Genomic DNA, 13441 nt, shown 5'->3' with positions numbered 1-13441 from the left:
AAGTTCAGAATAAATCTCAAAACCTGGGGAATAAAATCTGATCAGAGTTGGACGTGGGACCTAAACTACAGACTAAGTGTCCTATCACAACCTCTGTTGCAGGTAGGGTTCTCTAGAAAGCCAACTCTGAGACAGAGCTTAGTGAGCAGAATGTTCATAAAGGAGCATCCTTGGGCTTAATACCTAGGAAGGAAGGAAGGAAGGAAGGAAGGGAAAAGGGGGCAAGGATTGGGCAAAGCGAGCTGCGCTGGAATGCCGGTTCTGTGGGCAATAAAGCATTAATTGTACCCAAAGAAAGATTTGGCCCTTTGCCTTTGGCTCCTGGGAGGTAATCTCTAAGCCTTTGGAATGTCCTGATTGATAAGAGTGTCTTTGTTTAACCTGGCGGGCTTGGGCCATGACAGATAGTTTATACTAACACAACATGATATATGGTAGAGGACTTAGGGCACACAATATCAACTTGACATTTGGAGGGGCTGGCGACGAAGGTCAGCCTCCTGGGTGGTCAACCACATCTACATGACAAGCCCCTAATAAAAACTCTGGACTCAAAAGTTTGGGGAACTTCCCTGGTTAGCACTACTCATGCATATTGTCACAAGTCATTGCTGGAGAAATAAAACACAAGCCACACAAATCCTCTGGGAAGGGACAGACAGTGGACAGCTCCACACCTGTTCTCTCCCTATCGTCTGTCCCTTTGATGATTTTTAAAAATTAATACACTTTAGTTTGGGGGCAGTTTTAGGTTTATAAAAATGCTTAGTGGAAAATACATAGAGTTTCCATGTATCCCATCAGTGCCCTACCCCTTCAGTTTCCCCTAATATTAACATCTTGGGTTAGTGTGGTACATTTTGCTATAATTGCAGAGCAAATATTGATACATTATTATTAATTAAAGGCCACATTTTCCGTTAGGGTTCACTCTTGGTGTTGTAAATTCTGAGTTTTTATATAGAACCCATAGAACATAGGTAGTTGTAGCTCATTACTGTTTTAAGTTGCAGTTTTCTAATGACGTGTGACATTGAGCATCTTTTCACCTGCTTATTTGCCATCTACCTTTGGTGAGACGTCTGTTAAGATCTTTGCCCATCTATTTAATAGGGTTATTTGCTTTCTCGTTGTTGAGTTTTAAAAGTGTTTGTGTATTTTAGATAACAGTCTTTTCTCAGATGTGTCTTTCACAAATATTTTATCTTAATCTGTGGCTTGTCTATTCATTCTTTCTCTTTCTCTCTGTCTCTCTTTCTCTCTTTAAAGTAACAGGAGTTTGCCCCAGCTAGCCTGCTGCAGGTGCCACAGGGCCCAAGAGTGACAGGAAGTACCTCGTGTCCCAGTGCTCAGGCTTACGTGGACTTTCTCCAACCTAGCCAGCACTTACCTTTGCACTGCATGGTGGTGGGGGTGAGGTGTCTTTCACAGAGCAGAACTTTTCAATTTTAATCAAGTCCAGCATAACATTTTTTTCTTTCCTTGGTTATGCTTTCGTGCCAAAACAAAGTTCACCTAGATTTTCCTTTGTTATCTTCTAGGAATGTTATAGTTACGTATTTTACATTTAGGTCTATGATTCATTTTGAGTCTACTTTTGTGAAAGGTGTATAGTATATATCTAGATTCTTTTTTTTTTTTGTTTGATTTTTTGGCATGGAGATGTCTAGTTGTTCTAGCACCTTTCGTGGAACAAACCATTTTGCTCCATTGTATTCCTTCTGTTCCTTCATGGAAGATCAGTTGACTATATTTTGGTGTGTCTATTTCTGGGCTCTGTTCCACTGATTTTCTTCTGTATTCTTTGACCAACACAACCCTATCTTGATTAGTGCAGGTTTATAATAATAAGTAGTAAAGTCAAGTAGTCATAGTCTTCCAACTTTGTTCTTCTCCTTTAATATTGTGTTGGCTCTTCTGGGTCTTTTGCCTCTCCTTATAAACTTTAGTATCAGGTTGTCGATATTCACAAGATAACTTGCTGGGATGGTGATTGGGATTACATTGATGACAGATCAAGTGGGGAAGAACTGACAATATGACAACACTGAGTCGTCTTATACATGTACATGGAATATACCTCCAGTTATTTAGATTTTCTTTGGAGTTTTGTAGTTTTCATCGTATAGATCTTGTACATATTTTGTTAGATTTATGCCTGAATATTTCTCTTTGCGGGGAATGGTAAAGTAAATGGTATTATGTTTTAAACTCCAAATTCCAATTCCTCATTGCTGGTTCATACAGAAGCAACTGATTTTTGTATGTTAATCATGTATCATGCAACCTTGCTGTAATTGCTTATTAGTTCCAGGAGTTTTTTGTCAATTCTTTGGGATTTTTTGCAAAGTACTTAGACAACTATCTCATCTGTGATCAAAGATTAGTTTTATTTTTTCCTTCCCAAATAGTGTAACTTTTACTTCCTTTTCTTGTGTTATTGCATTAGCTAGGACTTTCAGTATGATATTGAATAGGTGTGGTGAAAGCCAACATCCTTGCCTTGTTTCTGATCTTAGCAAGAAAGCATCTAGTTTCTCATCATGAAGTATGATATTGGCTGTAAGATTTTTATCGGTGTTCTTTATCAACTTGAGAAAGTTTCCCTCTATTTCTAGTTTGTTGATAGCTTTTATAAATGGGTATTGGATTTGGTCAAAATTTTTTTTATTGGAGTATAATTGCTTTACAATCTTGTGTTAGTTTCTCCTGTACAATGAAGTGAATCAGCTATACGTATACTTATCCCCTCCCTCTTGGACCTCCCCCCGCCCACCATCCCACCCATCTAGATAGTCACAGGGCACTGAGCTGAGCTCCCTGTGCTGTACAGCAGGTTCTCATTAGCCATCTATTTTACACATGCAGTGTATTTATGTCAAACCTAATCTCTTATTTCATCCCACCCTTCCCTTCCCCCACCATGTCCACATGTCCATTCTCTACCTCTGCGTCTCTATTCCTGCCCTGTAAATAGGTTCACCTGTACCATTTTTTTAGATTCCACATATATGCATTAATATACGATATTTGATTTTCTCTATCTGACTTACTGCACTCTTATGACAGTCTCTAGGTCCAACTATGTCTCTACAAGTGACCCAATTTCATTCCTTTTTATGGCTGAGTAATATTCCATTGTATATATATACCACATCTTCTTTATCCATTCATCTGTTGTTGGACACTTAGGTTGTTTCCATGTCCTGGCTATTGTAAATAGTGCTGCAATGAACATTGGATACATGTGTCCTTTTGAATTATGGTTTTCTCAGGGTGTATGCCCAGTAGCGGGATTTTGGGGGTCATATGGTAGTTCTATTTTTAGTTTTTTAAGGAACCTCCACACTGTTCTCCATCATGGCAGTATCAATTTACATTCCCACCAACAGTGCAAATGGGTTCCCTTTTCTCCACACCCTCTCTAGCATTTATTGTTTGTAGATATTTTTGATGATGGCCATTTTGACTGGTGTGAGGTGATACCTCATTGTAGTTTTGATTTGCATTTCTCTAATGATTAGTGATGTTGAGCATCCTTTCATGTGGCTCTTGGCCATCTGTATGTCTTCTTTGGAGAAATGTCTATTTAGGTCTTCAGCCCATTTTTGGATTGGGTTGTTTGTGTTTTTGATATTGAGCTGCATGAGCTTCTTGTATATTTTGGAGATTAATCCTTTGTCAGTTGCTTCATTTGCAAATATTTTCTCCCATTCTGAGGGTTGTCTTTTGGTCTTGTTTATGGTTTCCTTTGCTGTGCAAAAGCTTTGAAGTTTCATTAGGTCCCATTTCTTTATTTTTGTTTTTATTTTCATTATTCTAGGCAGTGGGTCAAAAAAGATCTTGCTTTGGTTTATGTCAAAGAGTGTTTTTCCTGTGTTTTGCTCTAAGAGTTTTATAGTGTCCAGGTCTTTAATCCATTTTGAGTTTATTTTTGTGTATGGTGTTAAGGACTGTTCTAATTTCATTCTTTTACATGTAGCTGTCCAGTTTTCTCAGCACCAGTTAGTGAAGAGGCTGTCTTTTCTCCATTGTATGTTCTTGCCTCCTTTGTCATAAATTAAGTGACCATATGTGCGTGGTTTTATCTCTGGGCTTTCTATCCTGTTCCATTGATCTATATGTCTGTTTTTGTGCCTGTACCATACTGTCCGGATTACTGTAGCTTTGTAGTATAGTCTGAAGTCAGGGAGTCTGATTCCTCCAGCTCCATTTTTTTCCCTCAAGACTGCTTTGGCTATTCAGGGTCTTTTGTGTTTCCATACAAATTGTGAAATATTTTGTTCTATTTCTGTGAAGAATGCCATAGCTAGTTTGATAGGGATTGCATTGAATCTGTAGATTGCTTTGGGTAGCGTAGTCATTTTCACAATATTGATTCTTCCAATCCAAGAACATGGTATATTTCTCCATCTGTTTATGTCATCTTTGTTTTTTTTTTTTTGTTGTTGTTGTTGTTTATGTCATCTTTGATTTCTTTCATCAGTGTTTTATAGTTTTCTGAGTACAAGTCTTTTGCCTCCTTAGGTAGGTTTATTCCTAGGTATTTTATTCTTTTTCTTCCAATGGTAAATGGAATTGTTTCCTTAATTTCTCTTTCTGATATTTTGTTGTTAGTATATAGGAATGCCAGAGATTTCTGTGCACTAATTTTGTACCCTGCAAACTTACCAAATTCATTGATTGGTTCTAGTAGTTTTTTTGTGACATCTTTAGGATTTTCTGTGTATAGTGTCATGTCTTTTTGAATGTTTTAATGTATCTGCTGATATGATCATACGGCTTTTCTTCTTTAGCCAGTTCATGTGATGAATCACATCAATAAGTTTTTGAATGTTGAATCGGCCTTGTATGCCTAGAATAAATCTTACTCCTTTGCTGATTTTTATCTGTATCCTTTCATTGTAATAAACCATATCATGAGTATAATGGTTTTCTGAGCTCTACTAATCTTTTAGCAAATTATTGAACCTGAAGTTGGTCTTTGGGAACTTCGGAACTTGTACCCTATAAGACTCTTGCCCAACGGGAAGCTCAGGAGCTAAAAATGATCAATCAGAGTTGCCTCACATTTGCCCTTTATCAAATAACTTAACATATTCATAGGTTCCAAGAATAAGAACATGGATGTCTTTGCAGGAATGCTCCCCACATTGCCCATGCAACTCCCTTGTGATTTTTTTCTCACTCATGCTCAGTTCTGGGTGTACCACTTCCAAATTACAAGAGGATATTTTCGGCCACACCTGAATTATGACTTGGCAAATCTGATAGAACTCACCACACAATGGGCAGTTCTGGATGAATTGTCACATGACGTCTCACGGTCAGGTGCTCCATCTTTACCTGGGTTCACTAGCATACCAAAAGTTGTTATTCCAAAGACATATAATTCTCCACTGCAAATGGCATGGCCTTGCTGCAGAACCACGGGAGTCTGCATTGTGATTCTCCCACATGTGCCGTAAACTCTGCATGGCATCTTTTTTCCACATCTGATACTTCTAATACCATAGGGTCAGCTAGGCTGAATCACCCAAGCAGCAGAGCTCTTCACCACAGACTGGATTTTCGGCAGAACCGTTTCCTAATCTAAGTCCCATTCAAAGCTGGCAGCCTGTAACTGGGCCGAAGCAGTATACCCAGGTGTGAAATATGCTACTGTCAGAAACCAGAGGCAATGTGACCTCCTTCTTCATAGTGGGATATATCATTTTCTTTAGATGAGATGTCCTGACACACCCCTGACTTAGGGGGTTCTCCATAGGAATTATCTCCCAATATCTGAAATGTGTGAGTGCCAGGGCCTCTAAGATGTTGACTACTTCTTGGTCGTCTGGCTTGATTAGCATATCATTGATATAGTGGACTAATGGGATAGTCTGCCGGAAGTACACACCACCCAGATTTTTCTCTCTCTATTGTAACAAAAGGAGAGTGTGTTAATACAGTCTTGGGGCAAAACTAAACAATATATACTATTGTCTCTTCTGTGTGAGTTCAACTACTTATGATCCCCTTTTCTAATAGTGAAAGAAAAAAAAATCACATTCATCCAATCAATGACCACATACCGTATATCCGAGACCGTGTTTCTTTGCTTTAGCAAAGATACCACATCTGGCACAGTGGCTACAACTGGACCTACCACTTGGCTGACTTTGTGGAAGTCCACTGTCATTCTCCAGGACTTACTAGATTTCTGCAAGGGCAGACTGTTAAAGCAAATGCATATACGACAGAGATGGTTAGTTCTGTGTTCTTCAGATCCTTAAGGCTCGCACAAATTTTTAGGCTTCCCCCACCCCAATGAGGGTAGGTAAGTCAATGAAAAGCGGAGCAGAGTTGCCTAAAGGCTTATAGTGCTGATGAGATAAAAATTGGAGTTCAGAATTTGATAAGGGAAGGAGTATGAGTAAATATCCCAAGCTCTCAGCTGGGACCCCTGGAGGGCAGAGCAGACCAGAGGTAGACAGAGAGCCTCAACATTTTGTAACTCCGTTTCAAGGCAGTTTCACCTCTGACTGGATTAAGATGATCTAATTTCTCTCTATCAGAAGGCAAGGTGACTCCTCCTTGGAGGGAAAAAAAAGTGCTGGGGCAGGGCGGGGATGAAGTAGGGGTTAAGATTTCTCCCAGAAAGGCAGCTGCCACTTTTTCATGTAAAATCCAACAAGATGCCTAGGCTGGGGGCTGACTGAGCTCCTGAATATACCATTTGCATTTGACTGCCAATGCCTTTCAATCCTTCCTTTGTTAGTCGGTGAGTCGGAGTTGAAAACCCCCCCAAAATGGGACGCCAGATGGAAATTCCCCTGGTCAGTTTCAACATCAGTTTAACTACCGGTGAAGGGCTGCTTTTGTTTAGAAAGTGTGCATTTTGTAGCTCCATCCGGCAGGTGGCGATGTGGTACCAGGAAACGGCCTCTCTGAGAGTTCAGGCCCCCTTTCGGTCTTTAAGCAAAGCCCCGAATTCGCTTTCTCCTTTTGGGATTCTGTATTATTTTTTTGCTGGAATATCCAGGAGGGACAGGGAAATAGTTTGGGGACAATTTACACATCCCACATGAAGCAGTTCCTAAACAGGAGAATCCCCTCTGGTACTTATGAGATGGGAGTGGGGGCACATATGGCATCAATTCCACAATAGCCGTACATTGAGTCCATCCAAAGGGTCTCATCCACAAGTTCACGTCATTTCTTTCCTCACCTCAAATCTTGCTTAAACCCCATCGACTGAACTAGGTACCTTTCCTCCTATAGAAGCACAATGTAAATCGGGGGTTGCAACAGAAGCTACCATCTAGGGGGCCCAGGGAAGTCCAGGGTGGTGGAGGAAGGCCAGCTAGGGTTGAACAGGGACGCTAGTGGCGGTAGGAGAGAGGAAACCTGATTGTCAGTCTCCTTTCCTCCTTTGGCCCCTTGCTCCAGGGCCATTGCCCAAGTGCCAGTGCTATTTGCTTTCCCATGTACATCTCAGTGTCTGGTGAGAACCAAGTTCAGGGACTTCTTTCTCCCTCCACACACACTGCCTCAGCTCCATCCCTCAGGGCTTGCTCCTGTGCCCAGAATCTTTTCCTCTTCCAGGGCAAGAAAGTGACTTGGGTGCCTGACTAGCACAATGACTGACACATTAATATGTTAACTTTTTCTTTTCCCTCTTGGTAATGGTACTAATATTTTGGATCCAAAAAAAAAAAAAAAACCAAAAAAGGAACAAAAGGTAATATAAAGGTACTCTGGGTATACATACAGACTCTCAAAAAGTATCCCTTCAGCCTAATGCTTTCAGAAATGTCATACACCCCAATGGAACACTGTAATGGATTTCTGACTAGTTAAAAGATTCTTGGGCAGATATAGACACTTTCAAAAGGGGACTGGGGGGCTTCCCTGGTGGTTGAGAGTCCGCCTGCCGTTGCCAATGCAGGAGACACGGGTTCGTGCCCCGGTCCGGGAAGATCCCACATGCCTCGGAGAAGCTAGGCCTGTGAGCCATGGCCGCTGAGCCTGCGCGTCTGGAGCCTGTGCTCCGCAACGGGAGAGGCCACAACAGTGAGAGGCCCGCGTACCGCAAAAAAAAAAAAAAGGGGACTGGGGTAGTACATGGTTATCAGCTCACTGGATCATGGAGTAGGACAGAGAAAAACAGAACTATGTTGGTCTTGGCTTTTCTAGATACAGGGATGTTCTAGTTAGAACCGGATAAAAGAAAAGTTAAAGGTTTTTAACTTGCAGTCTCAAATGTTTACCATTTCTGAGCCTTCTTGTTGAAAAATTCAAGGAGCGTTTTAGACTCAGGAAAGGAGATGATGGTTTGATATGATAACAGAGCCCAGTTAGTAGAAAGAGACCCGAATTAATGTCAGTAAACTTAAGTGCAAGTCTGCACTTCTGCCTTAAGCAACAACTCACAACTCAACAACTTAAGCATTCCACTTCTGCCTTAAGCAACAACTCACTCTCCTCTCTCCTCGTCAACAAATTGAGGATAATAAAATCCTCCCTGCTTGCCTAACAAGGTTATGGTAAGAACAAACATTAAAAAAAATTGTTTTATAAACTGTAAAGCATTATATAAATGTAGGTTACTATTGTTATTGAATAGATCAGCCATGTTTGGGATGGTGTATATTTTCATGCTATGAAATAGCATTCACGTTGTTTTCATTCCATAGTTTACTGTAATATGTTACATTTGATTTCTTGGTGTTGTTCAGGAAGTGTTACAATAGCTTTTTTTTTTTTTTGCGGTACGTGGGCCTCTCACTGTTGTGGCCTCTCCCGTTGCGGAACAACAGGCTCCGGACGCGCAGGCTCAGCGGCCATGGCTCATGGGCCCAGCCGCTCCGTGGCATGTGGGATCTTCCCGGACCGGGGCACGAACCCGTGTCCCCTGCATCGGCAGGCAGACTCTCAACCACTGTGCCACCAGGGAAGCCCTGTCTTCATATTGCAGATGGAGAAAGTATAACTCAGAGAAAATAGGTGGCCTGCCCAAGCCCAGAGTTACAAAGCAGAGATGGAATTCAAATGCAGGTATAAATACCGTACAGATGGATCTTCAGTTGGAGAATTCAGAAGTGTGTTCTAGATACACTGATGCTAAAATCTGGCCTCCATTTAAGATGAAGATGATACCGAGATGGTATAATTATAGGGAAACAGATGGGAAGAGAATTGTGTAGTGCCATGAAGGCTAAATAAATGTAAAGTGAGAGTCCACCTGGGAAGTTAGTGAGAAACTTTTGCTCCAGCTTTAGTTTTTAGTTTTAAAGAGGGATTCTGTATTATTTTTCCCCATCTATCTTCCCTCTGATGTCTCCCCAGAAGGGAATGAACAATGTAAATAAAATAGTGAAATCTTCAATAGTGATATATACCACTAGAATGAAAGCCATGGAGGGTAGCAGCCGTCTGTCTTCAGAATTCCATCATCTAACACAAAGCCTGGCCCAGGGCAAGCCTTCAGCAAAGATATAGTCAATGAATGAATGAAGTGTGCATGTGAGGAACTATGCCCTGTTCTAATTGCTTTTCATAAACGACCTCATATAATTCTTACAACCCTGTGAGATAGGTATTATTAGTCCCACTTCACTAATGAAGCCTTTGAACCCCCAGACAGATCAAACTGTTTACTCAAGGTCACAAAGCCCCAGAGAGTATATTTTTGGTGACTTTTGATTATGAACATTTTCAAATAGAAAAAAAAGAGGATAGTATGATGAGCCTCCATATACTTGTAACATAGGGTAATGTGCTCATTTTATTTGCAAATTTACATCATCTTCTTATTTTACTACATTATTTTACACTTAGAGACATCATGACATTTTAACCCTAATTACCACTTTCCATCTGAAAAATTTTGGGCTTTTTCTTATATCAGACCAAGATCCAATTGAGGTACATAAGTTGTCTTTAATTATTATGTCTTTTGAGCTCTTCTATTCTAGAAAAAGCAACGATTTGTTGAAGAGAACAGAGAAATTGTTTGTAGAATGTTCACCTCCTGGGTTCCTTCTTCACCTTGTTTAGTTTAAGTTCTAGCTCCTGCATTTCTGGTCAAGAAGAAGTTATGTAAAGACTATGCTTATTCACATGACTATTTCACAATGGAGCAGAGGTACTGGCTTCATCATTTACTGGGAATGAGCTATTTAGGAAACTCACTTCAGCCTCTCTGAGGCTTAGTTTTCTGTTTGTAAAATGAGAGATGATTCTCTCCTATCTCTCTCTCCTCCCTTTCCCCTCCCTCTTCTCTCTTTTCCTCCCTCCTTGGCCCCCTTCTTTCTCTCCCCCACCCCCACCCCCGCCTCCTCTCCCTCTTCCCTACCCCGCTTCTCACTCTTCCCTGGCTCGGGCTCCCCAGAGCTGAGCCTGGCCATTGTCGAGAGGTAGGAATCAGATCGCGGCTGACCCTAGGCTTCGTCCGAGCCCACCACCCCGCTCCCGCCGGCACGGAGCATAACACGAAGCAGCCCCTGAAATAGCTAGTGGGAAGCAGCCGCATAGCACAGGGAGATCAGCTCGGTGCTTTGTGACCGCCTGGAGGGGTGGGATAGGGAGGGTGGGAGGGAGGGAGACGCAACAGGGAGGAGATATGGGAACATATGTATAACTGATTCACTTTGTTATAAAGCAGAAACTAACACACCATTGTAAAGCAATTCTACTCCAATAAAGATGAAAAAAAAAAAACAAGCAAAAAAACCCCCTGCTCCTACTTGGGTCCCCCACGTGGGGGACGCTGCCTGGCCCAGGCCCTGGGGCCCCGGTCCCTTCCCCTCCCAGTCCCGAGGGCTGGCGCGCACCTGGCTCCCCCGTGCTCACCCGCTCCGCCGCGCACCTCGCCCGCCGCCAGCGCCCCACCCAGGTCACTCCTCATCTGGCGAAGCGAAGGCCTCGCAGCTCCGTCCAAGGCTGGCGGAGGAGAGAGCTCCCTCTTCCGCTCGGACAGCTTGAAAGGAGGGAGGTGGGACTAAGACTGCCAGACTTTCGGGACTTCGGAGGCTTTCGCCTTCCTTTCCTCCCGACTTCTTCCGGCCTTCTCTGGGTTCTTCTGTTCTTTGGACAACCGGGGAAGCGCGAAGTTGACTTTAAATCTTTTGATCAGATAAGCAAAACGATCCCTAAAAACGTTTCTTTGCTCCCACGGGCAAAATAAACTCATCACTTGGGGAATTCAACAAAGAGAAACTGGAGTTCAACTTAATATATGATTCACTTTCCCTACCTTTGAGTGCAGAGTGCCCGGAGAGAAAGTTCAAGGGACCTCAGAGGAACACAAGGATTCTGAGTCGGAGGTGTTGGGCTGCGGCAACAGAAACTGACTAGGTCTTGCCGGGACCTCCAAGAATGTCAACTGTCGGCTCCTAGAAAGATCCGCAAAGCAACCTGTTGCTACGACAGAGCTTCGTCATTTGCTTCTAGAAGTCATGGAGAGCAATAACTTGACAGAATTTTGTTTGTGTCTCCGAGGGAGGAGAGCAAGATTGGGTTCTTTATTAAGGTTTTGAAGTCTGGTTTAAGTTGTCTTTAACGTAGAGGATTGATTAGGATAAGGAAAGGGTTGGGTAACAGTTTCGGACGTGGATATAACAAGGCGAGGACGTTGAGGCAAGGGTTCAAGAAGTCTTGGGAGGTAAACTGTACTTTGAGCTTTTCTGTTGAAGAATGGTTGGGTGTTTGAGCAAAGTTACTGAAATAAACAGTGAAGATATTTGCAGCTTTCATGTCCCTGGGCAAAAGCTTGCGGAATTACGTTGATGAAAAAGAGTGAATAGGTCATATAAACGTAGTCACTTATAGATCTGTGTGAATGTAGATGGCTTCAGTTCTCTCAATGGTGAACCTGCCTGTGAGAACGTAATCAACATTTGTCACTTAGAGTGTTTTATCCTGGAAAGAAGTTCACTCAGGAAAACACATTTGCCATGATTTGTTTGTTACATACAGAATTCAGAGAGAGAGTGATCTTAGGAAACATTTTTTATGAAGTTAATGTTGGGTCTTAGAAGACCCATCCGTTTTTAAAATTAGAACGTGCTCCCCCCGCCCCTTGGGCATCGCAAAAGAAATACACATCCTTTTACTTTATTCTGTTCTTTTTACGTTTCCAGGGACAGACCTCATTTCCCCTTTCAGAAACAGCTGTAGCCAGGACTACGTTCCGGCTCCTCCACCAAACCTGAGGGTTTTTTCGAATTGTGCCCCAGCCAGTGAATTTCCCCCAAACTCCAGATCAGCCCCAGGATCAAAGGTGTAACTCACGTAAGGGAAGAAGTGTCTTTCCCCAACCAAGCTCCCACTCGTCTGCTCAGGTAACGAGGCGGGAACCTCCCTAATTCCGAGATCTGGGGAACTGCGCCTCTTGCCAGTGGACAGAGAGATCTTGGAGTCCTGCTCTCATTGGGTAACAACTCTGCTACTGAGGAAGCCGATTGGCTGAGCTCTAGCCTAGGTGTGGAGCGAGAGAAAAGATGAGTGTGGGCTGGTCCACCTCCCTCCCAAGAGCTCTTTCTCTTGGTTAAGATCGTGCTCCGCTACTCCGCTGTTCACTGCCAACAGGGCCTGCTTCAGCTCTCTAAGTCCTGAACAGGGGAAAGAGTCCGGGAAGGAAGAGGGGTCCGGGGGCGGGGAGGAGAGCCGGGGATGCGGCTAGAGAGGACTCGGGAGCGGGAGGCCCTGATCGCGGGAGGAGGGGCCCCTGGGGAGGCCCTAGCCCCAAGAGCCAGACCCGGCTGCAGAAGGCAGAGTGGGCGGGCGGAAAAGGGGCTCCCGGGTGCCCGGCAGGCCCCGCCTGGAGATCGCGGCGCGGGACCAGGCGAGGAGACACTAGCCTGGCGTCTGCAGCGCACAGCTCCAGCTGCGCAGGCGCACAGAGGACACAGCGCGTGGGTGGGGAGGAGGGGCCTAGGGCGACTCGGGCAATTTCCAGGGGTGTCATTCCCAGCAGCTGGGACAGGACCCACGACAAGGACAATTAGGAAGAAGCCGCGAATGCAGGCGGAGTGAACAGCCTCGTGGGACAAACCGATTCTCCAAACGTGCCTGCTGCATACGTGCAGAAGTTTACCAACCGGAGGAGGGAGACATTATGAACTCCAGGACGGGGCATCTCAAAGCCGACAAAGATCTCGATCGGAAAGGGCTTGCAGAGGCAGCCTGCTGTTTTAAGAGTCTCCGTGGAGAGCAGGCATGCAAGTGTTCCAGGCTGTGCTCGGGAAGGGATCAGCGTCGCAACAGTGACTACTTCTATGCAGTTTGACAGAGGAATATACGATGTATATAAAGGTACAGGGTTGAAAAGTGTGTTGGTAATTTCAATACGTGTGGTGATTTGGGAGAACTGGTCTTTATGCGCATACGATACACCTGAAGTGGCTAAAGTTCCTGCTTCCTCTTCTGTGGGTTCTCTGCTGTTTGGATAGAGGAA

The sequence above is a fragment of the Grampus griseus genome, assembly GCF_964374135.1.
Source record: "Grampus griseus genome assembly, chromosome: 8".
NCBI classification, from domain to species: Eukaryota; Metazoa; Chordata; class Mammalia; order Artiodactyla; family Delphinidae; genus Grampus; species Grampus griseus.
The sequence above is the reverse complement of the archived record's forward strand: the minus strand, read 5'-3'. Positions refer to the sequence as shown.